Source organism: Bombyx mori, chromosome 27, assembly GCF_030269925.1.
Source record: "Bombyx mori chromosome 27, ASM3026992v2".
Classification (NCBI taxonomy): domain Eukaryota; kingdom Metazoa; phylum Arthropoda; class Insecta; order Lepidoptera; family Bombycidae; genus Bombyx; species Bombyx mori.
In genome coordinates, this window is record NC_085133.1 from 10,292,081 (window position 1) to 10,315,699 (window position 23,619).

Below are 23,619 nucleotides of genomic sequence, written 5' to 3' on the forward strand. Positions count from 1 at the left end.
AGTTCAGTTCAGTTGAGATGCGCTTCCGGCATTGTTACGTCTATGAACGACGATGACCACTCATCATCGGAAGGGGCCTATGTTCGTCTACCTACATGGGGTAATAAAACAATAATGAAACGCATTGAGGGCAGTAATAGGCAAGCAAAGTCTTGGTAACCATCCGGTTTTAATCTGAACCTTTTATGGTATGTATATTACATTGTGAAGTGGTCGTGGCCTAAGAGATAAGACGTCCGGTGCATTCGTGTTGAGCGATGCACCTATGTTCGAATCCCAGGCGGGTACCAATTTTTCTAATGAATTACGTACTCAACAAATGTTCACGATTGACTTCCACGGTGAAGGAATAACATTGTGTAATAAAAGTGAAAACCGCAAAATTATAATTTGCGTAATTACTGGTGGTAGGACCTCTTGTGAGTCCGTGCGGGTAGGTACTACCGCCCTGCCTATTTCTGCCGTGAAGCAGTAATGCGTTTCGGTTTGAAGGGTGGGGCAGCCGTTGTAACTATACTGAGATCTTAGAACTTATATCTTAAGGTGGGTGGCGTATTTACGTCGTAGATGTCCATGGGCTCCAGTAACCACTTAACATCAGGTGGGCTGTGAGCTCGTCCGCCCAACTGAGCAATAAAAAAAAAACATCCATGTCCGATGTCGAACGAGTGATAAAGTGAACATATTGTTTTCGATTTCCATTTCAATTAATTACGACCTGAAAATTTTCATTTGCGACAAAACCAAAAAATTCAATAGTTTTATCGGAATGCTCCAATTTTTTCAGGAAAATGTTAATTCGGAGATCAACACGCGATCGGAAAGTGTGTTCGTTAACTTAAATACAAAAATAATATGGAGTGCCTTATTTCCTATCTTAAAACAACTACTGACTTTAAATATTTACAAGATGATGACCGCTGGTTTTTTTTTTTGATAACGCCATCTTGTTGTGTCTTTAAAGCGGTTAGTTGCCCTCAATTAAGAAAAATAGTATTATTATTCGCCAATAGATGTCGGGAAGAGTTGATTATTGAAAACACGAATAAAACAACATTTTCTGAAAATAAATCGTAGCTAGATCGATTTATCGCCCCCGAAATCCCCTGTATAATAAATTTTATGAAAATCGTTGGAGCCGTTTCCGAGATTCAGATTATATATTTATTAATATACAAGAATTGCTCGTTTAAAGGTATAAGATAAAATAATATATAAGATGTAGTGAAAACAGAACACTAATCAATAGAAAAATGAAATGAAATTTACTGGTGGTAGGACCTCTTGAGAGTCCGCACGGGTAGGTACCACCACCCCGCCTATTTCCGCCGTGAAGCAGTAATGCGTTTCGGTTCGAAGGGTGGGGTAGCCGTTGTAACTATACTGAGACCTTAGAACTTATATCTCGAGGTGGGTGGCGCATTTACGTTGTAGATGTCTATGGGCTCCAGTAACCACTTAACACCAGGAGGGCTGTGAGCTCGTCATTCCATCTAAGCAATAAAATAAAAAAAATGACTGAATTTTATAATAGAATTCGTTTCAATTTAGAATGTAATGACGACAGCCATGCATAAATTACATTTCAAATGGCCAGTTCTGTAAAACAGCAACTTCATAAGTGAATACATAATACTTTGAGAATAAGTCTGGTGTAGTGGTAAGTGACATGGTCACTACACAAGGGGGTCGCGGGTTCGAATCCCGCCAAGGGGAGATGTTTGTATGATAAATATAAATGTCTTTTCCAGGGTTATGGATGTATATTAAATATATGTATGTGTATAATAAAAATCTTACATTTATTTCCGTTATTTGGTACTTGTAACACAAGTTCTTTACGAACTTATCACGGGACCAGTTAACGTGGCGTGATTGTTAGTAAATATTTATTATTATTAAAAAAAAAAATTGTCATAGTTTTTTACAAACCACAAAATATTTTCAATAAACAAATTTATTTTTATATTTCTTTACGTATTTAATTAATACACATTATCCGTATGTATGTATATAATTTATATGTTGTTGCAGTATTTTTTTTTTAATTTACCTTGAACAGTCAGTTCAGTAACAGTTGAGTAAATTAGTTTATCAATACATATAACGTAAAACAATCGACACGGCTTAACTTCACGCTCGCTCTGAACTATTTTCTTTTGTTTTTATTATTAAGATGTGGTTTTCTAAGAAATATTTTCTGCTTAATACAGAGATACCAAAAACAGTCAATCAAATTTATAATAAATAGTTAAGCACTGTTCACGTGCGCGTAATTTCGCCATCCACAATGAGCTGTGATACCTTATTATTGTTTATTTTTCTATTGCTTAGTTGGGTGGACGAGCTCACAATCCACCTGGTGTTAGGTAGTTACCTCACCTTGAGATATAAGTTCTAAGGTCTCAAGTATAGTTACAACGGCTGCTGAATACTTTCCGGCAGAAATAGGCGTGAGGGCGGTAACTGTTCGGGGGGCTTACAGTTCGTAAAACGACACCAGTATGTCGCCTTACTTGATACAAGGAATACAAAGGGTGTTATCCTTTACACCACGACTTGGATAACCGCTGTCTCAAGTTTCAAAACGGCACGCAAGGTGTGTGCGACAGAAATTTGCAGGATGGTACATCTTCGCCTGAGCTCTTTTTTTTCTACCTATCCTAGTAGCGTCGAGGACTTATACTAGATTCGCCGAGCAAGTAGGCGAGTTGACGGGATTCAGCCTGGCCTTAACACTAGCCCAAACAAGAGTAGAGCTTCACAGAATCTACCAGCGGATCAGTAACGCAACCCACTGAGTAGATACGACGAGAAACTCAGTGGGCTGTGTCTAAGAGTGGCTTGAGCTCACAATACACCCATTCAAACGACCTAACAGATATTAATGATTAATTCAAAAACACACTCAAATCACTTAGATCAATGGCACATTTAAAATTTATGTGCGTCTGTATGACAAATATACTCGTCAATATATACCTTTTTGTTTGATTGAGTATTCGTGTACATTCAAATGAATGTTATTGGCTAAAGTTTGTACAAGTTCGAAAAATTATCACCAGACGCCGGTTTCATTGCTATAAGTTCTTTAGAGGAGCCATTCAGAAATGCTGCATTGAATAAAGTCTATTATTCTACTTGTTTCCATCAAGCTACTGCTAATTTTGGTACTTTAGTATTATAGCAGTAAAAGAAGTGTCATCGGGGATCCTCCCGATCCATTAACGGTGCTTTTAGGTACCTCAAGCACCGGTCACTGTCCCCGTCGAACCCGTCGCTTGCGACGAAGGGCTCGACAAGCGAATTAATCCATAGACACAGCAAACTGAGTTTCTCGCCGGATCTTCTCAATGGGTCGCGTTTCCGATTCGGTGGTAGATTTTACGAAGCACTGCTCTTGCTAGGGCCAACGCTTGCAACACAACCGGCTTGAGCCCCATGAGCTCACCTACACGTCAAGGAGAAGCTGAAATAGCCTCTCAAGGCTATCAGCATAGGTAGGAAAAAAAGTAAAGTAGTTTCACCTATTTTCTATACTCTTTTGCTTACGCTAACTTCTTCTCTTTCAGAGTGAGAATCTATCTCTGAAGATTGTATCTAATTTGAACCCGTTGCACGCTACTTCCCAACGGGTCCCTACCTTCGGCTGTCTTTTTGACTCAAGTATAGTTACGCCGCGGCGCCGGCGAGTGATGCCATCAGTTTTTGAGTGACTAGTTGGTGATTGGTGACGCGGTCATCTCCTGTCGACATATTACGTGACTAGCTACAGACGAGCATATAGCAAGTTGGAAATTGCTCTAATGCCGCTGATAATGATCATGATGCATTGTTAATGGCACAGCCAGCCACAGTAAAATTTAATACTCCACTTAAGGACATTGTGTTGGTTGCGCTTCGAAGTTATGTGAGATTTCGATGTATTTCCAATAAATAACTCGTTATAAACTCCTGCCTAGTTGAAAACCTACAGCAATCTACAGGTAAAGTCACAGATACATTGCTGCCATAAAACCATTGTGAGCTGACGATCGATCGTCTTGTCATAAACAGCAAATTAGTTCTTCCGATAGAAACAAAACAGAAAGCGTGCTTAAAACAACAATAACAGCTACTCTGCAAAAAGTAGCAGAGCATATCTAATAAATAATAAAATTGTTATCAACAAAACGAAAGGAAAACGTAACATATTTATAAACATTGTTTTAGCGGAACATATATATAACAAACAGCATATTATCCTTATTGGTGAATTACGTACGTATTCTGTTTTTCGATTTTGTGGTTTTTATTTTACTTGTGCCGTCGCGCGAATCATAATGATTGTCTTACATAATTTTTAGCATTGCTGCCTTCCTCAAGGTCTTCCGTGCCAATCTTTTTTGAACTCATGCTATTTTTAACCAGCAAAAAAAGCAGCAGTAATTTTGCTTAGGAGCTTACATAACGCGTACCGCGTTCGTGTTCATTTATGACAGCGTTTAAATCCCACAACCTTAACCCTTATATTGAAACTACTAACCGCGGACTTTCAGATACTGTTAAAAAAAAGTTTTTTTATTGCTTATATGGGTGGACGAGCTCACAGCCCACCTGGTGTTAAGTGGTTACTGGAGCCCATAGACATCTACAACGTAAATGTGCCACCCACCTTGAGATATAAGTTCTTAGGTCTCAGTATAGTTACTACGGCTACCGCACCCTTCAAACCGAAACGCATTACTGTTTGATTTTTAATACACGATGTTATTCCTTCACCGTGGAAGACAATCGTGAACATTTGTTGAGTACGTATTTAATTAGAAAAATTGGTACACGCCTGCGGGATTCGAACACCGGTGCATCGCTTCAACATGAATGCACCGGACGTCTTATCCTTTAGGCCACGACGACTTCATGGCCGAAATTATAGTTTGCGGCTTGAATCGAAGCGACGATATCACAGGAGCGATTCTTATTAACGACTTACACAATTACGACTGAGGCACACAGTCAACTGACAATGCTAATTATATTTTAATAGAATTTATTATGAAATTCGATTAACTTTGATAAAGAACGATCTATACAAGCTTCATAATTCTTCAATATATGTTATTTCATTTTTATTTTATTGCTTTGATGGGTGGACGAGCTCACAGCCCACCTGGTGTTAAGCGGTTACTGGACCCTATAGACATCTACAACGAAAATGCGCCACCGACCTTGAGATATAAGTTCTAAGGTCTCAGTATAGTTACAACGGCTGCCCCACCCTTCAAACCGAAACGCATTACTGCTTCACGGCAGAAATAGGCAGGGCGGTGGTACCTACCCGCGCGGACTCACAAGAGGTCCAAGAAGTCAAGAGGATGTGCAAAAATAATTATATTATTATAGTAGTATACATAAACTTCTTCTCCTGACTGATGGATCCTTTTTATCAACGCAGAGTCAAAGCCGCTGGGGCTTTGAGAACTAGAATTCTTATTCTTATTCTTACCTTTTACTTGCAAACATCCACCGAAGAAGGGGTAAAATAAAGGGGTTGAACGGATGTCTGGCAATCCGTCCTTGTAAAAGCGAGAGACACAAAATTTCACTTATCTGCTTCTAATTCAAAGGAATACACCAATTCATTTTCTCAGAATTTTATCTCTAAAAGGGATTGAAAGTTTATTGAGAGGTTCGTAACTTTTAAAGAAAGCATCATTAAATTCAGTACTCCTTTTTAAGTAAAGCTTTAAAAAAATTTAATAGTAATGTAGTTATGCATCATTACAGTAATTTATTTTCGGCACAATATTCTGATCAGCACGTGCGACGCCGCGCCGGCTGGCTAGTTTTAAAATATAATTATTCAAAGAGTCGAAATTAAATAGTATTTGTTTTTATAACACAATTATAACAATAAAACAATGTGTAGTCATATTATAACAATTGCAGAAAAAAATGTGACACATACGATAAAACAAAAATACAACGCTGTAGTACATTGCTGTTCATGCAATAATTCTAACAAATATTAAAAAAAAAAACATGCAACCATACTTATAAATCTATTTATAAATTTCTTTAAATACCATATTTAAAAAATAAAAAAAATGTACTCACTTGCTAATTCCGCTGGACTTCTTAACACTAATATCACAGGATTTTACAACAAAATATGTATTATAATTTACAACTAAAAAAAATAATAAAAAAAAAAATATTAACACGCACTGTGAACACTTGTAAAAAAATATTTACATTTATTATTTACACTAATAAATGAATTACATGCCTCGAAAAATATAATTACATTTTTGTTTGCGTAATTTCGAATTTCGTTAGCTTCATGTAGCGACCGTCGTCGGCTGCGACTGAATCCACACTGAATGAAGAATGGTAGATCGTAAGCGCGTACGGTCACTGTCGGCTCGAGGTAAAACGTCCATCTTTTAATAGTATCAGGTGGACGGCGCGTTTGATAAGAACACGCCCTGGGGACGGATGTGAAGTAATTGGTTTTATCATTTTATACGACTAATATTTAGAACGCTTGCAGTTACTTTGTTTTTTCCTTTTTCATTTCCTTCGACAACTAAGTTTGATGACGTAACAACTCGTCTGATAACAAAAGGTTACTGTCGCTAATGGACATCGCCAATGCCAGCCAGGGTCATAAAAGCTTACAATTTATTTATTATAAAGTTATACGTATTGTAGGCTCTAAGGTCATTAGCAATTTTTTTTCAATACCTTTATCAATGGCTTTATATAGTTTTTAATAGACTTCAATAAATAGATACTTAATCACTTAATCAAACTAAAGATATTCCATACCAGTTTCGGATCTAATTTGACACAGCCGGTTCTACTCAAAATAAATACATCATGGTGATAAGATTAAGGAAATAGTGAGTGGTCCGTATTGTGACTTTGCAACAGCTGTTTTTAACATAGTCTAAGAGGTATATATAACTTTATTATTTCATTTCTCCCCTTTTCAATACTGCGTCATTGACAATAACGAGGCTACCTTGTTGAAGAACAGGTAAATATCCGCACAGATAACCTTTAAAATGTAATCTGTGTGCTTAGTGAAAGTTTTTTAACGTTGTCGATAGCGTAAAAGTTAACTAAAATTTGTATGGAGTCGGAAAATTTGTCTACGTTTGCCGTTAGGGGCGCTGTTCTAACTCCATACATATCTGAGTTAACTTTTACGCTATCTTTTTTTTTCCTACCTATGCTGATAGCCTTGAAAGGCTAATTCAGCTTCGCCCTAACATGTAGGTGAACTCACGGGGCTCAAACCGGAGTGTTGCTAACACTGGCCCTAGCAAAAGCAGTGCTTCGCAGAATCTACCACTCGACCCACTGAGAAGATCGGGGAGAAACTCAGTGGGTTGTATCTATGGGTTAGATTACGCTATCGAAAACGTTAACAAACTCGCACTAAGCACACTGTTTAACTCGTGATGTAATTTTTATTATAACTATTAAACTAAGCGGTTAGGTGCTGTGTTACGGTCGTTGACCTGTCGATTCGACATTGTTGCTGGTAAACCAATCACTCGCTCCTAAACATTAGATTCGAATAAAATCGTAATACGCATTTTAATCTTATCTAAATAAAATCTTTCGTATCTGATGATGATATCGAGTGATGCAATTATGTCGAAGCTCAGAACCTAGGGCAGGGATTTAATAAGAAATACATCTATATATACGTGTCTAAGTTTCCTGCAGACACAGCTGGACCAATTCCGATGAAATTATCAGGGAATCTTCAAATTGGCCTTCAAGATGACCTGGTCAAGTTTGGTACTAATCAAATGAAAGATCTAATATATTTTTCTAAGTAAATATATACTAAACACGTGTTCGCGATTTTTGCGAACGAATCATAAGCCTCGTGTTGCAGAAATTTAGTTTGCAAAATTGTTATGGTTTCGTAATTTCTGTTGTTAGGCCGTATAGTTTGCTCGCGCGGGCAGACAACAGATTCTCGCCTATTTCTACCGCAAAGTAGCACAGAATGCGGTTCGATGACGCGGTCTACGGAGACACGGGCTAGTTTCTTCCTCTCTGAATAATCGCTTCAGAGAAAATATATTTTTTACTATCTATCTATTCAGCCCACAGACGTCCAGTGCTGGGCATAGGCCTTCGCCAAGCTTCGCCACAAAGACCAGTCGTGGGCTCCTAGCATCCAGCGGATCCCCCGAACCTCAATAGGTCGTCGTCTATCTTGTGGGAAGCCTACCCACGCTACACCTACTACGCTTTTTTACAATTCCAAGTATTTCTATCGCAGCTATTGCTCCTGTATTTTTTTCACATATTCAACAATAAAAGAGTTATGTTTCGTAAATTATATAATTGTAATTTTTTCTTTTTTTCTTTATTACATAGTTAGGTGGACGAGCTCACAGTCCACCTGCTGTTAAGTGGTTATCAGAGTCCATAGCCATCCACAACGTAAATGCCGCCACCCATCTTGAGATATGAAATCTAAGGAACACCGTTGTGTCACTAGATACGAATACGCCGGACGTCTTATCCTTTGGGCCACGACGACCTCAAATTTTCTTATTTTCAGGTATACACTTTTCCCTTTGCCTATCATCATACCATACAGTTGACGCTTAAAATTTCCCCTTTCCTTGTCCAGTACATCGTTGTAGTGTCAGAGGATGAATCCAAATGTCAAATATAAATACAGCGGGATTATTTTCCGCGTATATTATCTAGTTTCTTCATAACGCGATAAACGCATTAAATTTCCTTTGTGTTGTACTCAGCAAAACGTTAAGTATTTGATTCAATCTATATCTATACTAATATTATAAAGATGAAAGATTTGTTTGTTTGTTTGTTTCGAATAGGCTCCGAAACTACTGGACCGATTTGAAAAATTCTTTTTCCATTAGAAGCCGACATTGTCCCTGACGAACATAGGCTACTTTTTTTTTTTTTTTTGGTTTGATGTGTGTTTTAATGTTTCCGAAGCGAAGCGAGGGCGGGTCGCTAGTTGTATAATATTTTTGAATTAATTATTTAAAAAGTTGTTCACGACTGTTATTCATTAAATAATAAAACAATGTTTTCTAGATACTGGTGGTAGGATATCGTGAATCCGCGCGGGTAGGTACCACCACCTTGCCTATTTCTATCGTGATGCAGTAATGCGTTTCGATTTGAAGGGTAAGGCAGCCGTTGTACTGTTAACAATGAAACTTTAAACTTATGTCTCAAGGCAGGTGGCGGCATTTACGTCGTATATGTCTATGGGCTCCGGTAACCACTTCACACTAGGTAGGCCGTGAGTTCGCCCAACCAACTAAGAAAAAAAATAGATTATCAAAAGTATTAGATGATATTCTGTACCACTAAAACTTGGCTCAAGGTGAGCAGTACCTTTTCTCAAATTCGCCAGTAAAATGTAAAATCATCATCATTATCCTGCCCTTCTCCCAGTCATCTGGGGTCGGCGCAACATTTTTTCTCCTTCCATACTCTTCTATCATATACCATTTCTTCGCTCACTCCCCTCCTACCCATATCGTCTTTAACACAATCCATCCATTTCTTCTTAGGTCTACCTCTTCCTCTAAATCCTTCCACATTCATAGTTAACACTCTCTTAACAACCTCATTTTCATTTCGTCTCATCACATGTCCATACCATCCCAAACGTGCACTCCTCAGCTTCTCTGTCACAGGTGCCACTTTGAGACTTCCTCTAACATATTCATTCCGTATTCTATCCATTCTCGTTACTCCACACATCCATCGCAACATTCGCATCTCTGCTGCATGCAAACGCCTTTCATCCGCCACGTTCGTTGTCCAACAAGCTGATCCATACAAGACGGCAGGCCTTATTAAGGTCTTATATATCTTCCCTTTTAGGGGAAGAGGGATGTGCGAGTCACATATGTAAAAAAATTCGCCAGTAAAATATTAACATTAAGATCTTAAATATGAGTTCAATCATATAACTCTTAAATTTCTAAAAATATACAGAACCGTAATAATACTTAATATTTTTAAATACACGAACTCACAATTCTTTTTTTTGCATAACACCGTCGTACTAAAAGCACGACCAAAGAAATCATTACTTCAAAAACAAAAAGACTTAGGAAACGGTTTCTTTGGATTCTGTACCTGGGCGGCAATAAACATTATTCAATGTCCCTATTGATGTGCAGTTTCGGTTCCCAGAAAGATAAACAAAGGAGCCAGCCCTAATTGATTTTACGATTAGGATAATTTTACTTTCGAGACTTTTCTCTTAAAATTAACGTCAGATGTTAATGCAAAACTTTTACGTTGATCGATGGATATGGAAGCGTTTTAAGGGCGGTACCCTTATGCCAAGAACATAATGTTAAAATTCCAGTCAGCGATGATGAGAGAGACGCATTATAAGTGATAGGCCACATCGTGAACTGTAGCTTAGGTATCGTCCTGCATCATTCTGCTCATTTCTGACACGATAAAAACCATACCTACTGGGCAACTAAGCATTGCAATGGTGGTGCGATGGTTTTTTGTTAATGTGCTCGGTAGAATGGAAGATTCTTTAGTTAGTAGAAGATTCGGTAGATTATTAATCAACGAGACAAAGACAAACGAGTACAAAATAAAACATGTCTTTGAAATTCGATTTTTAAATGACTGCTTTTTTTTGGTATGAGCTTTTCAAGTCTTTAAATGTGCAATTTGAAAATTTCATAAAAGCTAATAACTCTTCTGAGAGGATCGTGTTTAAATTCAATGACTTAATTGCGTGATTCTTTTGATATTTTTTTTAACTCGTTAATCGTAATGTGTTTTTATTTTTGACACGCTTTTGAAAGGTATTTTATTTTGGGTTAAGCTTCTATAGTCAAGTCTTGCTTTCAGAACAATAACAAGATTTAATAATGAAAACTACCTTGAATATTGCCTTAACTGACACTTAGCTGACAATTTATTTGTGGCATTCTAGTAGGAAACACAATAAAAAAAACGGAAGATTAAACTTTAAAAGTTGGTTAAAATCATGTCTAGTCGCGGAAACCGAAGAAAAAATGCGTGTATTGACAAGCAAAACTCCCGAGGTAATCATGTAGCTACCCAACGCAACGGAACTATCGTGGAAAGGTACTAAGCAATAATTAACCGTCGGATCTTTTATGTTAACAGTATTTCCGTTCATTAATTATAATACGCAACCTCAGACTTAACGAAAGAAAGAAGAAAGACATAAATGCGAAATGCTCTAGCACTTTTTTATACTTCTATACACAAAAGTAAGTGATGTTTTTTGTGACATTTAATGTTTATCATTCGAGATCTAACTTTGGCCACCATTTAACAAGAAGGAGATGTTAGGTTACGGAGTTTTGCCACATTCAATTTTTTAACAAAAATATATTTAAGATTTGACGCTGTCAGCTTCGTGATTCCGAGCTCTCCGACTAAATGGGGTGAGGCAGAATACCGGTTGCGGTCAACGCTCTGTGCGTGTGAATTTTGTTTGGGGCTAAAATTAAATATCGCGGATGACTGCTTTTTAAAAATCGCGAATCTGATATGAACGCATAGCGAACGCCGGACGGAGTGTCTGCGACGTTGTAGACAATCGGGAATGTTCCTTTTTTTTTCGCTTTTATATTCGTCTTTAAGGATGGGATTATTTTTAATTTGCGATTAAAAGAACTAACTCCACATTGTATTGTTAATGTGGTAATGTCGCATTAAGGTCGTTCGGTGTGCGCTGTACTTACCAGAACTTACGTATGTAAATGCGACGAGGATAATACAGCTGAGGACTGAATGGATCGAGGAGGCTGGGGACGCAAACCAGTTTGCTAGTAAGACTTTAGTTGTCTTCTTGGATTGTGCTGTGATCACGTAAGTAAGGGGAGTTGTTTGATATCGTTTTCATGAACCTATAAACAATGAATGTTGTCCTATTTCATACACAGATTGAAGTCGTCGTGGCCTAAAGGATAAGACGTCCGGTGCATTCGTATGAAGCGATGCGACTGTGCCGGTGTTCGAATCCCGCAGGCGGGTACCTACCAATTTTTCTAATTAAATACGTACTCATCAAATGTTCACGATTGACTTCCACGGTGAAGGAATAACATCGTGTAATAAAAATCAAACCCACAAAATTATAATTTGCGTAATTACTGGTGGTAGGACCTCTTGTGAGTCCGCGCGGGTAGGTACCACCGCCCTACCTATTTCTGCCGTGAAGCAGTAGTTCGTTTCGTTTTGAAGGGTGGGGCAGCCGTTGTAGGTTGAGACTTTAGAGCTTATATGTCAAGGTAGGTGGCTGCATTTAGGTTGTAGATGTCTATGGGCTCCAGTAACCATGTAACACCAGGTAGGCTGTGACCTCGCCCACGCATCTAAGCAATAAAAAAATTAAAAAGTTTTAATTGCAATAATTGAACTTCAGTACTACTAACCTTATCACACCGTTATAAATTATAGAAGCATCAAAATTTTCAGATCGGAACAGCAGGGAGCGTTCTTAATGCTACTAACGAGGAAAATTACGAAAGGCATTCAAAGTCGAACAGCGCACCAATAAAATTTGATTACATCCTCGTTTGCTTCGTAGAAATTTCAAATCGTTTTTTTGTGACCATTATTACGTTTTATAACGCATTCAAATCGATTGCATATCGAGAGTTAGGGATTCCCTGTCTCTTGAACTATGTATGCGTTAACCAGTCGCGCGTTTTTTTTTATTTTTTTTTATTGCTTAGATGGGTGGACGGGCTCTCAGCCCACCTGATGTTAAGTGGTTACTGGAGCTCATAGACATCTACAACGTAGACGCGCCACCCACCTTGAGATACAAGTTCTAAAGTCTCAGTATAGTTACAACGGCTGCCCCACCCTTCAAACCGAAACGCATTACTGCTTCACGGCAGAAATATGCAGGGCGGTGGTACCTATCCGCGCGGACTCACAAGTGGTCCTACCACCAGTAATATCATAAAGCTCATTTTTATGGAGGCGCCGACAAGCTTCAGACATCATCACAAACGTGTTCACCTTCGGGTTGAGTATCTCTGCCCACCCAAAAAGCCGGAGTATGGTAGCTTCGGGCCGCAACAGTGGTACCTAACCGAGTGGGCTCACAAGACCACCATAAACAACTACGCAATTTAAATAAATAATAGTTTAAAAAAACGAACAAGATACGCTTTTATAGAAAATCCACCTAAAAAATAGAAAATAAATTTTAAGAAATTTGAATCAAAAACAGTGGTGGAAAATAGTGAAAAAAAAAAGCGTGGGGTGCATGTTAAGAGTAGTTATAAATATTTTATGAACAGATATGAGTAGAAGGGTTATTTTAATAATATCCTGAAAAGCACCCCACGCTAAGTGGATTTTCTATAAAAGCGAAGTTTGTTAGTTTTTTTAAACTATTATTTATTTTTCATTTTTTAGTTCTATATCAATTTTTTTTAACATTGAATTGTTATCGGTCCTTAATAAGTATACCAAATTTCTAGTTAATCCGACGTTTTGAAGGGGGCCAAAATCATGTTCAAAGATTCCGTTACAAACATACATACGTCTGAAGCTAATAAAAGCGTATTAAAAAAGTTTAATCTATATTGTAACGGACGTGACGTCAGCTGCCATGGGTGGCAGCACCAGTCACGCCGTCAAGCCACGTATTAACACGTCCCCTTCCACCACTGCCACCAGTCAAAGCCAATAAAGGGGGGATAGCGTTAGTAAAACAAGCTTTTCCAGTGTGCCAGGTAGCCATCATACAACGCAAGATATTTGACAGATGCCTGAATCTCGCTTACGACATTTTCAAGATAAGCTTGCATATATACAAGTTCCGAACAACAACATTCGGACCGTCAGTCTACCGAGCTATATCACCCGCTCGGTGGAAGATCTTCGTATATATACCCAAAAAGCCTGACAAATAATTCAGACAAATAATAGGATTTGTCGTTACGCTACTGGTTTTTCTATCGCATCATCAATAACAATATAAATTCCTCTGTTGGCTTGTCTGATAAAGTATGTAAGTGCTTAAAGCGAAATCTGATCACGAGTTTTTTTTTTATTTATTTTTTATTGCTTACATGAGTGGACGAGCTCACAGCCCACCTGATGTTAAGTGGTTACTGGAGCCCATAGAAATTTACAACGTAAATGCGCCACCCACCTTGAGATATAAGTTGTAAGGTCTCAGTATAGTTACAACGGCTGCCCACCCTTCCAACCGAAACGGATTAGTGCTTCACGGCAGAAATAGGCGGGGTGGTGGCACCTACCCGTGCGGACTCACAAGAGGTCCTACCACCAGTAAAATAATAATATTACCGGTGGTAAAGTTTGGGCAGCCGTTGTACTATAGAACAGTGACATACTCAAGATGCGTGAAGGCATTAACGTTATTGATATCTATGAGCACCGGTAACCACTTAACACCAAGCCGCCATCCGTCTGAGCATTGTAAAAAAATAGGGAAAAAACCATGTAATAATAACATCATCTTGTATTATATAATAGCTAACATATGGAGATACGAAACACTCGCTGCATGAGACGTCAAATGAGACTCCCACCTCAGGTCTAAAGACCGAAATTCAATTTATCTTGTTTTTATTTAATACAATTTTACATATCCTTTCATCAATCATAATTAATTCAGTTGCACTTTGAACTCGCCAAAAGTTTCGTGTAATCACGATTAGATAATGTTTAATCTACATAAAATAAGATACATTCGACACAGCGACTTTGCAGGCCGATTAGCCTCCTCATGTCTCTAGGCAAATTGTACACGCGTCTGCTCTACAAACGCCTTAGAGACTTCGTCTCATCAAAGGGCATTCTAATCGATGAACAATTCAGATTCCGTGTAAATCACTCATGCGTTCAACAGGTGCACCGTCTTATGGAGCACATTCTTGTAGAGCTTAACCGTCGTAAGCCGTACATGGGAGCCCTCTTCTTCGACGTCGACGGTTTGACCTTCAAGCTATTCAACATCGCAGTGCCGGATAGTCTCGTGCTCATCATATGGGACTTTTTGTCGAACCGTTCGTTTCGATATCAAGTCGAGGATACCCGGTCATCCCCGCGACCTCTCACGGCTGGAGTCCCGCAAGGCTTCGTTCTCTCTCGGCTCCTTTTCAGTTTGCTTATTGACGACATTTTAACGGTAGGCAGCGATTTGGCTCTGCCCCTGACTTTGCTGACGTCCATGGGCGCCGGTTATCAGTCAGCGTCATGTGGCACCTATGCTCGTCTGCCTATAGGGGCAGTTAACAAATTAAAAATAACCCGGTCGCCGCCGACTCATTTAGCCTTAATAGCCGATGACACGGCCGTCTATTATTCGAGCAGAAACAAGTCCTTAATCGCGAGTAATCAATAGAACGTAGCCGTAATTCTTGGATAGTGGTTCCGGGAATGGCGTATCGATATTAACCCAGCGAAAAGTACAGCAGTACTCATTCAAAGGAGGGACTCAAACCGTATCTCTTCCCGCATTAGGCATAGAAATCTCACACCTTCGATCACCCTCTTCGGTTAACCCATACCTTGGGCCAGGAAGATCAAGTACCTGGGATTCATCCTGAATGTATCCATGACATTCCGCCCGCACATAAAGTCTGCCCGCGACCGCGCTGCGCTTATTCTCGGCAAACTTTACCCCATGATCTGTAAGAGGAGTAAAACGTGCCTTCGGAACAAGGTAGCACTTTACAAAACTTACATAGGACCCGTCATGACTGACGCGAGTGTGGTGTTTGCTCACGCGGCCCGCAGACATCCTGTATGTAGACACTGGCACGTAGACACCCTGCAATCCCTCCAATCCCGTTTTTGCAGGTTAGCCGTTGGAGCTGCGTGGTTCGAGAGGAACGTCGACCTACATCCCGACCTCGGTTGAATCGATTAGGATACATGAAGTCAGCGTCAGAACGGTACTTCGATAAGGCTCAGTGTCATGACAATCGTCTCATCGTTGCAGAGGCCGAATTAAAATATCACTCTAATGTTCTAAGGTCTAAGGCCAGCGTTTTTTATTTATTTTTATATTTTGTTTAATTGAATTGAAATTACGCGTCAAATAATAGATTTCCAACTTAAAGTTGAGTGGATCAGAAACTCATTTCAAATCATAGAAAACACCAGTGAGAAATAGCATTAGATGTTCGGAGCGCTTAGAAATAAATAAAATAAATCTGAGTTTAAGCCAGCGTTCTAATCAGTCTTTAATTTTTTCGATTTGTTTGTGTAGATAAATCATGATAGCATTCCGCTGATAGAACGTAGCCACTTACAGAATCAGACGAGGTAAGATTCGAAAAAGCACTTCAAAAAACAGGTTATCTTGGAAATCGATTTAAGTGTTTTTCAACAAAAACCACTTTAGACAATGGCAATACGTGTGCAATAACAGCGTAGGTTGGCAGACTTCGTGATAATCAAATCGAGACATCAACCTGTATGTTCTAAAACAGAACAACCTCATTTCTTCCCGTGGTTGCCGTAAAAGACTATTAAAGAATTCAGCAAAGAATGGACAACAGCGTTCTCTGAAGACCAGCGTACTGCAATCGTCAACCAGCATTTACCGGCAGAGCGTACAATAAGCCCACACGGGTGGCTAACACCAACACCGCCTTGCCCAATTCTAAAAACTAATTGCCCTCTAACCTTCCACTAACTTTCCGGTTCATGATATTTTTTTGCCTCGTCAGATTGCTTGATATAAAACGATATTTAAGTCGTAAGATAGTGGTGGAAATTTAGGGAGTAAGCAGCTAAATAATAATTATGATATCTTTATTATGGCACATCGTGTGAAGTGATAATTTTTGGTGGCCTAATTAATGTCGCTTACGCCATTACAGATGATCGTCTACCAATCAGCGCCTACAATCCAATCACTGTTACTGGTGGTGGGATTTCTTGTGAGTCCGTACGGGTAGGTACCACCACCCTGCCTATTTCTGCGGTGAAGCAGTAATGCGTTTCGGTTTGAAGGGCGGGGCAGCCGTTGTAACTATACTAATACCTTAGAATTTATATCTCAAGGTGTGTGGCGCATTTACGTTGTGGATGTCTATGAGCTCCAGTAGCCGCTTAACACCTACGCTATGACATGTCCTTCTTCAAACGAGGCTTGTGGAGAGTATTAAACGGTAGGCAGCGGCTTGGCTCTGCCCCTGGCATTGCTGAAGTCCATGGGCGACGGTAACCACTCACCATCAGGTGGGCCGTATACTCGTCTGCCTACAAGGGCAATAAAAAAAAACCAGTTGAGCTGTGAGCTCGTCTGCCCAACTAAGAAAAAAAAAGCATCGATCTAGTAGATGATTGTAATTAAAATTTTAATAAAATGATGCGCTGAGTCAGTGACCTCCAGTGAACGCAATTAGTAATCAATCGCCTCTTGTATTCGTGTTACATAGCCGCTTCGCAAAGCATGAACAAACAAACACTCATTATTTTTGTGTTCAGCTCTAGTGGATATTATTTAGCTTTCTGTTAAGTTGTATTTTCAATTACCGTTCCGGTTTCGGGAACTTACTTTATCAACATTTGTTATCTGGTTACTTCATGCACTAACTTGATACAAACTATTCAAGTCGCTTCGAATATAAAACTAAAAATAGAAATTAATATTACATAACATTTTTTGAAGGATTTGATTAAACCAGAGGTCCCGCAGTAGTCGAAATTCGACTATAATTAATTGGAATTGTAAGTTTGTACACTATTATGATTGTATTTTATACTTCTATAATCACAAATTTCGCCAAGACTACACTATAAAAAATATTACCAAAGACAAACAATATTTAATCTATTCTCAATTTGACAACAGACGTCAAGAAAAAAGTTTGACAATAAAATGAAATAGTATGCATGCGTGTGTGCGTCAAATACATGGTGGTGTGTATAATGTTTTCTACATTGATTTAATGTATCTTTTATGCATTATTTAAAAAAAAAAAACATTGTGCACTTCTTGTCTATATTCTCTATAAGTCTGGAAAGTTTCATACTCCTCCGTCCGCGCAATTTTCGTAAAAAGGGGTACAAAGTTTTTGTTTCACGTATTAATATATACCTAGTCAGGTCATAAATTCTATCACATGTTTAATGTAAAATAATTGAAACAAGTTTATTCATTATGTAACTATTCATATACCAAAATGAACTTAACAAAACATAGATTCTTATGACACTAAAGTTTATTCAAAATAACCTCCGTGATTTTGAATACAGGCCTTCAATCTGCGCGGCCAGTCGTCTATCGCAGCACGAACGAGGTCCATGTCAATATCGGCGGCTGCCTTAATCTAGGATGTCTTGAGTGACTCCAAATTGGGATGAGGCTTTGAGCACGCCTTTTCCTCCAAGTGTTGCCATATCTTGTAATCTAACGGATTCAAATATGGACTGGAGGAGGGCCAGTCTTCGTGCCGGATGAAGTTGATTTCACGCGCCGCCAGCCAGTCTTGTGTGCTCTTCGCTCTATGAGCTGGCGCCGAATCTTGTTGGAATACCCAGTGCCTGTTATTGAACATGGTATGAGAAACAGGTTCCACAAGGTTCGTCAGGACTGTATTTTGATACACAACTGCATTCGTTTTTACACCTTTCTCACAAAAATGTACCTCTGTTAAGCCCCAATAAGAAACTCCCAACCATACCATGAGCGAGGATGGAAAATGACCTCGTTGGACACGCGGAATACGGTTGCTCGCTTCTTCACTACTGTGTGCGTACACCTTATCATTTTGTTTGTTGTAGATCTCTTCTACGGTAAAAAAATTTTCATCCGAAAAAAGAATTTCCCGATATTTTTTTCCCGCGTACCGCTTCAACAAAGCGCGGCATCTCTTCAGTCTCAGGTTCATTAGATGAGCATTCAAACGATGTCCTGTTTTTCTTCAATATGCCCGAAGCCCTAAGTCTTCATTTAACACCCTTTCCACCGTGGTTCTGCTTAACCCCATCTGAAGGGCCAACAGTTTCTGCTTACGTTTGGGATTTCTTTGAATTCGCGCCTTCACAGCTTTTATCACTGCTGGAGTCCTAACAGACTGAGGGCGACCACTTCTTGACCTGTCATCTACACTAGAGTCTTCATTGTATCGTTTGATGGTACGATAAACGAATCTTTTGGTTATATTCAAATTTTTCAGTATGTTAAAAATTTGAATTGGCGCGTAACCGCAACGATGCAACGCAATAACTGCAACACGGTCTTCTTTAAGCAACCACTCCATATTTAAAAATGAGTAAAATTCTAAAAGTATACATTTTTATTTTCATGAACAATTCGAAATTCGAATTCAATAAACTTTTTTGTGGCCAGCATTCTAAAAGAAAAGTTTTTACTGTGTGACAATACTTATGACCTGACTAGTTATTTTTATATAGTGTAGTCTTGGCGAAATTTGTGATTATAGAAGTATAATAGTCTTTAAAAATAGAATCATAATAGTGTACAAACTTCCAATTCCAATTAATTGTAGTCGAATTTCGACTACTGCGGGACCACTAGTTAGTATAATTCTGAATGAGGGATTAGTTTTTTAACGTAGGTATGCTACTAATAAATTTACTGCTGCAGAAATTAGTGAAAGCGTTCACTAAAACTTCACTTCTTTCACTTTATTTTGACTTCTAACGCCCCGGCACGACTAAAGTACTCGTAAATTGTATGACCGACGTCTCAGTAATTCTGTGAGCGTTCGTGGTCATGCGGTGAGGACGTGTTAGAACAAAAAAAAAGATAGTTTTCCAAGTCCAGAAGCTTCAGGCAGTCACGCCATGCGTGCTTGGCACACGCGCGTCACGCATGTTACGCATGCTTGATGATATTTTTTATGGTCTCATAAAACGGAATAGTGTCGTGTGATATATTTATATTTGGCTTGAAAACCTGCAGGTGCCTACTAATTTTTTTTGTGTTTCTGTGTCCTTATCATTCGTCGACAAGCCACTTTCTGGGTGATCGATTAAAATCATGTAATCGAAATGAAAATCAAAATGTGCGCAATTACCGATTCAATGACGCGTATTGTAGCAGTACGGGTCGATAGCACCTATTGACCTACACAGCACAGTCAGGTTTGGCACGGAAACATTTCGATCTCAAATCTCAAGGGGTATAAAGGTATTGACGTTATCCATGAGCTCTAACACTAAATACAAGATTAGTCGTGATATCATTCGATTTGTTTTGTTTGTGCTGGTTTTATAAGCTAACCCGACTAGGTACAACCTTCCTACATATTTCTGTTACGAATTAATCACGCGTTTGAAGGGACAGTCGTCCAATGCCATGGAAACTGCAACATTTTGTCTTAAAGTGATTGGCATCATTGAAGTGATGTGTATGGGCACCATAACCATTTAACGCCAGGTGGATCGTGAGCTCCTGTTCCATTTACTTTGAACTACTAGTTTCAAGGTGGACAGACTTGGTTAAGTTATCTACGAAGTGCTCCCTTACTGAGTGTACATGTACCGCCACAAATAGAGAAAGATGGAGAAGTCTCTCAAAGGCCGCAACCAAACATTAAGACTTACGTAACCACGACCACTCCGCCAGGAGTGAAAGAGTGAGAAGAAGAAGTTTCATGTTCTGGCTCCAGAAACATATTTTTCGAATTTTGAGTTCTTAGTCAAGTAAAAAATTATGTCAAGTTGAATTATTTGAAACTTTAGTGGTATATACTAATTGAACAATATGTTATACCTCCCTGTAGTGTGACTACGGTGATTTGAGTTTGTAGAGGTGTTCGCTTTTAGTTGTACATTTTTGATGATCCATAAATCCGGGTACTACGGATCGAAAATCTTGGAAAAGCTATATAAAATTTTGATGTTAGTAGGAGTGGCCATTATTACTAATTGGGCTCTATGAGTACTCATGAGCAGTAAATTAAGTTTTAGATAGACGATCCGATTATCACATTAGCTGAACAGCCGAAGGAAGTTGTGGTTTCAATGATATAAAAACTTTTTTTTTTGGAGCTAGTGGCTCACGGCCAACTTTAAGACAGTCAAAGTTTCAACTGCAGGAGCTTTACAGCCCTTGTGTGTGTGGATTGGATTAGACACTGGCCTTTGCTGATTAGATATTAGGTGTGGCCAGTTCGCACAATCTTTGCACTATCACAACAGTGAGAACAGGGCTACTGACAATAAATAAACCGCACCGCATCGTCACATTTCTACACTACCAAATATAGCAGAAATTAAAAGTTAGCAAGCCATTGATAGCGATTGATAGATACGGGCTCACAGCACGGACCTATGTCGTGCCATAAACGAAAAGGTTTTTTGTTCAAGCAGGCGTTCACACTTTTACACTCTTCCATATATTGTGAGTACAGTTCCACTAGTGTGAAGAATCGGCCTAACGCACCAGCGTGAAGATCGTAGGGTCATCGTCGGGACTGAATATGGAGGTTGGCTCGCCACTGGTCAGCACCGAGTGGCTTGGTCTCCAGGTTCAAAGGCGGTATTCCCAACATCACGCTCGCCGCCAAACTTATATAAAGATGGCAAGTTGTCGTATTGGGCTATACGTTCTTCCGGGAGCATCCCTAACCATGACATGTGGACAGGTAGCTTGACTGAGTGTGTGTGAGGGTGGTTTGGCCGTGAACCCACAGGGATTTACTGAACGCAACGTCAATATTAATTATTAATTATACTGACGAAGAGTATCACTCCTGCAGTGCCAAACACACTTGCGCAAAACTCAGGGTTTGCTGTTTTCCAATATAGTCTGTGGATATATACACATTGGTGAATACCAAATCGATTGTATTTATAAAGTTACGTGATCTAAGTAAAACTAGAATTAGTATAGGTCTATATTACTGAGTTCTGACCAAAGGTCTGTTAGGCATTGTTCTAGGCAGTCATACCGGTATCGGCTGATTAATAGTCAGACAGAGATCCTCTGACCTTGATATGTAGACAATCATAAAATAAACACGTACTTGGTGCATAAATAAATTGATCATAGGGAAAATCCCTCGAACCATGTTCACCTTAGTATCACGTTCGGTGTATAGGGCTGACGTTTTACAGTTAAGGGTTTTGCTGAACTCCAGCATGATAGACATCAAAGTTTCTATAGTGGGATATTTTGGTGAATCGAAGTTCTTACGTATGAATGTCGTGATGGCTTACTAGAGTAAAGAGAAGTTTGGTGATTTGTTACCTAATACCCCTTAATATACCACGGCAGGCAACGGTTTGGCTATGGTAGACAGTGGCTTAACTATGGTAGGCAGGGGCTTGGCTCTTTCCCTGGCATTGCTAAAGTCCATGGGCGACGGTAATCACTCACCATCAGGTGGACCGTATGCTCGTCTGCCTACAAGGGCAATAAAAATAAATAAATAACGTTTTTGTTTAGATAACTTAGAGGATTTCTTTTAAACCTCACATGTGACTATAAACATTCTCGCAGTAAAGGCCACGGACTCTTAACATGATTATAATACGTCGTTGACTAAAGACTAACAAATCGTATTTAACGTGATGAAATTCAGATTCGTGGTGTAAAAAATCTTAAATACTGGACAATAATTAACTGTGGAACTTGTACAAATGACCTCTCTAATGACTAATTCTATTAAGGCTGATATCAAGTTTTCTCCTCGTTTCTAATAGGGTAATTGAAAAAAAACCTTATCACCAATAAATATACAAATTTATATATTTTTTTTATTGCTTAGATGGGTGGACGAGCTCACAGCCCACCTGGTGTTAAGTGCTTACTGGAGCCCATAGACATACACAACGTAAATGCGCCACCCACCTTGAGATATAAGTTCTAAGGTCTAAAGTATAGTTACAACGGCTGCCCCACCCTTCAAACCGAAACGCATTACTGCTTCACGGCAGAAATAGGCGGGGCGGTGGTACCTACCCGCGCGGACTCACAAGAGGTCCTACCACCAGTAAAATTTGCCAGTAACCAGTAATATTGCATTTAAAATGAAAATTATCCACAGCTAATTGAATTTAATAAAAATATTTGACCACCCTATTGCTTTATCAGACCGTTTTCCTTTAACAAGTGATGAATCGTCAGTCGTCCGTGAGGATAATATTAATTTGTAAGGAAACGCTAAACGATTAACTTCCTAACTTAAATTATGGGAAAGGAAAACTAAATATCTACTTACTAGATTAAATCTCGTCTTTCCCTATTGCGTGCGTTTTCTTTGCGATCACTATGCCCTCAATGTTGGAAATTTATGACTAAATCAGCGTCACTTACTGGTGGTAGGACCTCTTGTGAGTCCGCGCGGGTGGGTACCACCACCCTGCCTATTTCTGCCGTGAAGCAGTAATGCGTTTCGGTTTGAAGGGTGGGGCAGCCGTTGTAACTATACGTGAGACCTTAGAACTTATATCTCAAGGTGGGTGGCGCATTTACGTTGTGGATGTCTATGGGCTCCAGTAACCACTTGACAACAGGTGGGCTGTGAGCTCGTCCACCCACAAAAGCAATAAAAAAAAAACCTCACGGGCACACCTCAAGATTTGGATTCTTTAGGAAATCGTGAACGAACATTGGTCCAGTGAAATCAGACCTCA

General features: G+C 39.2%; 1 protein-coding gene across 3 annotated transcripts in view; it reads right to left on the bottom strand.

Moving 5' to 3' along the window:
* The window catches only part of LOC101746660 (solute carrier family 41 member 1), a 146,530-nt gene that overhangs the window by 87,660 nt on the left and 35,251 nt on the right, over positions 1 to 23,619 (bottom strand). The window contains exons 1-2 of one of the 3 annotated variants that reach the window (XM_062676666.1): positions 6,287 to 6,355; positions 6,097 to 6,123 (exon numbers count right to left, since the gene is read on the bottom strand). The exons of 1 other annotated variant lie outside the window; for it this stretch is intronic. The gene's annotated coding sequence lies outside the window, so the exon portion shown is untranslated. Of the gene's footprint in view, positions 1 to 6,096; positions 6,372 to 23,619 lie in introns of those variants that run through there. One more of the 3 variants, XM_038020799.2, reaches the window with a different exon arrangement.